The sequence below is a fragment of the Lotus japonicus genome, chromosome 5, assembly GCF_012489685.1.
Source record: "Lotus japonicus ecotype B-129 chromosome 5, LjGifu_v1.2".
Taxonomy (NCBI): Eukaryota; Viridiplantae; Streptophyta; class Magnoliopsida; order Fabales; family Fabaceae; genus Lotus; species Lotus japonicus.
In genome coordinates, this window is record NC_080045.1 from 34,918,884 (window position 1) to 34,922,662 (window position 3,779).

The window sequence follows — 3,779 nt, forward strand, 5'->3', positions numbered from 1 at the left end:
TGTGGCCCTCCACAAGTCACACACTCCACCTTGGCAACTCGACTACCAATCTTGGTAGTCTTCATTTGATTTTGAATCTCATTCATTTGCTTGGAGAGTTGCTTGTTGGAGGCCATAAGTTGATCATAAGCTTCAACCTCAAGGACTCCTCTTCGGGCTTGGCGATCATTACTAGAGTTCATGGCTCTTATAGCCATCTTTTCAATCAACTCATACCCCACTTGTGGAAGTAAGGCATCGAACTCTCCACTTGAAGCCGCATCCAAACCAAACCTTGAAGAATATTGGAGACCATCATAGAACTTTGCTACTTGCTCAGCTTGAGTAAGGTTATGTTGAGGACACCTCCTCAAGAGCTTCTTGAACCTCTCCCAAGCTTCATAGAGATTCTCATCGGTGGATTGAGTAAAAGTCATGATGTCATTCTTGAGCTTCCTCAAGAGGGCTCTTGGAACAAACCTTGTGGTGAACTTCTCAGCCAAGTCTTCCCAAGATGTAATGCTACCTTGGGGCTGTGAATTCAACCACTCTTCAACAGTATCCCTCAATGAAAAAGGGAACAAACTCAAACGGATTGTGTCCGCTGAAACATTCTGAACTCTGTAGGTGTTGCAATTGCGGATAAACCGCTCCATGTGTGCATGAGGATCTTCAAGAGCACCTCCACCATACTGATTTTGGCTCACCAAGTTGATGAATGCCGGCCTCAGCTCAAAGTTTCTCATGCCATCGAGGGAAACTATGCTGCCCGGATAATCGTAGCTCATGGCAGCCGAGGTGAGGTCTCTGAGAGAACGATTGGCATTCTCCAATTCTTGCTCTTGAAGTCTTTGAGCAAGAGCCTCATTCACTCTTTCTTTAATGTGGGCTTGCATCTCCTCTTCCGTCATTTGAGCAGCCATGGCTTCAAGCCTTTGTTGGGCTCGACGACGGCGAAGAGTACGTTCAGGCTCCGGATCAAACAGCAATGGATCCGTGCCCAGCCTACTGTGCATAAACTGAAATCGCAAAAACAGAGAAAAGGTTAGTAACACCTATTCAATGCAATGCTTAGTAAAACAAACAAACAAACTCTTTAACTTAAACCGAAAACCACAAACAATCCCCGGCAACGGCGCCAAAAACTTGTTGGTCAATTCGCAAGTGCACGAATACCTCCGGGTTTTAAATTATCGAACCACAGGGATTGTGAGTGAGAATTATTGATTTAAGCCTAGAGTTTGCAAGTTCTTAAAACAGTACAATTCAGAAATTGGTTTTGGGTGATTGTGACAAATGTTTTGCAAAAGAGCAATGTTGATAATGATGTAAATAACAAATGATGGGAAATTGCCTTGGGTGTTTGATCATCTAATCCATTTTAGTCCACCTATCCTATGCATGTGAATCCTTGATTCCACTCTTGTTGTTATAGCCTATGTACTTACTAGTTGATTCCTCATAAAAGTAATTCTCTCAAATTGAAAGTTAAGCCCAATTCCTTGCGTACTTAATCATTCATAAGAGGTATGATAGCATAATTATTCAGGCCAACAAAACCCTACCCTCACTCTATTCCTAGAAGCAAGTATAGAAGGATCTATTCCAATTCATGTCCCTAAATCATAACAAATTTCCATTCTATTATAATCTAGCCTGTAGCAAAGGTGCACCAAAGCTAAACATGCAATAAGGAATTGAAATACAAGATTGAATCAAGACTCATGCATAGAGATAGGATTTAACAAACTAAAACTTCATAGAATCTCTTAACCCAAAGCAAAAAGAGAACTAGCCACTCATGGCTAGTGAATTCATAAAGGAAATGTAAAGAAAACCTGAGAAGAAATACAAGTTGGAAACCTCCCTTGGTCCCAAAGCTCTCCTTAGCTCTCAAAACTTGATCAAAAATGAGTGAAATGTCAAAATGTATCAAAGAAATTGGCCTAAGCCTTATTTATAGGCAAAATGAGCGAAACTGGGCGCTCAGGCGCCAATTCAGAGCGCCTGAGCGCCAATTGCATGTTGAAAAACATGCTCTCTGACCTTATTGGCGCCTAGGCGCTCTAGCTCGCCTGAAAATGACTTTTTGGCTTCTGAAACTCCTCTTTTCAATTCTCTTTATGTTCTTCATCAATTCCATGCTTCTTGGCCTTCCTTCTCCTTCAGTTTCTGCACTCCAAACCTAACCAACAAGACAAGGAAGATTCTAGAAGCTCCAAGAGCTCATTAGCACAAGAAGTCCCTCATAAAACACAACAAAACCATGCAAGTCCTAAACTTTACTTAAAATGCAAGAAAACTACCTATAAAACTACCAAATTACCAAAACGAAATAAAAACTAAAGAAAAGAATAAAAATGCATGAGAATGCATGAAACACTACATGAGACTCAACAAAAAGACTCAAAACAAGCAAAGAAATGACCCTAAAAACACTACTAAAATAGGGTCATCAAAATCCTAAGACTAAGGCTTGTCAGAGCGACGCAGAAGTTCTTGAAGGACTTGCTTCATTTCCACCAGCAGAGTCTCATGAGAATTGAGACGTTGTTCCATGATGTCAAGTCTGGAAGAACTTGGCTGTGTAGAACTAGAGGGAACATTCTGAGTAGATTGATGAGCTGGAGTGGAATCAGAAGCAGCAAGCGTGAATGCCACTGGTGCAAGAGCTTGACATCTAAGAGCTTCAGCTTCAGCTTCAAGTCTTTCAGCTTCTAATCTTCCATGTTCAGCTGCTTGACGTGCAGCTTCTTCTGCTTGCTCTTTCTTTCTTCTGGCCACTTCAACAACTTCAAGTAGCTTAGTTCTTTGCTGTTGTTCATGCAGAGCCACTCGTCTTGTAAACCGCTGCCTAGCAGCCTCAATCCTCTGATCCCTTTCTACAGTGAGATGACTCATCATAACAGGAACCTGAGCTACTAACCAAGTACTCAAACGATTCCATTCTTCAGCCACAGAGTCAGCATTCTCACTCAGGTCAGTGTGACCTTGCACATTGCGTAGCATCAATGAAGCTTCATGACTAAAAACACTGATGCACTCAGAGAGAGAGGTTGGCCTGAGGTATGTGTAGGGAACAATGGAGAGGTTGGTTTCAGGAGAGGTTGGGTGGTTGCTGCTGTTTGCCTCAGAGGCACCTTGAGGAGAGCCAATGTCAAAGGTTTGGACATTTGGTTCAGAGGCTCCAAGGTTTGGTTCAGAGGTTTCAACCTGAGGATGTGGTGATCTAACCGAAGAGTGGTTAGACACAGAGTTTTCTGGCTCTGGTTGAATGGGCTCTTGGTGAACTAGGTCTGATTGGACTTGTTGAGCTAAAGGGTCTGCTTCATGTAAAGGGTCAGCCTGGATAGGATCATCTGGGTCAACTAGACGTTCTGGTCTAGGTCCAGGGTATCTCCTAGGGCTTGGTACTGTAAGGTAGTACTCTGGAATGGCAGACACTTTTTCTTTCCTAACCTCCATAAATTTACGAACTGACTCAGAGTTGTTGGAAGGTGAGGAATCAGCAACATTGATAGGGAATAATACAGGAGTGTAAGGAGTTGAAGAATCTGTATCAGTGGTTTTGGCAGCAGGACGTTCTGATGGTCTAGGGGCAGAGTGATCAGACGTTCTGGGTTCAGGTTCAGAGGGTTCAAGAATAATGGGTTCTTGTTGAATGGTAATGGGAGAGGTTGGTTCAGCTGGACGTGGAGTCTGAAGCATATTCCACAAAGGTGCTTCTTCTTATGAAGGTTGGAAAAATGAAGACCTTGGTGAATTGGGTGGAGATGTGGTTTGGGCAGCTGGTTGAGACT

The 3,779-nt window shown here is 42.8% G+C and overlaps 1 non-coding gene across 1 annotated transcript; it reads left to right on the plus strand.

Annotated features, from left to right (window-relative positions):
- The first annotated feature begins 327 nt into the window (after nt 1-327).
- On the plus strand, nt 328-434 carry LOC130721604 (small nucleolar RNA R71). Its single transcript, XR_009013531.1, has one exon. It is a non-coding gene; the product is annotated as a small nucleolar RNA R71 (small nucleolar RNA).
- The last annotated feature ends 3,345 nt before the right edge of the window (nt 435-3,779 follow it).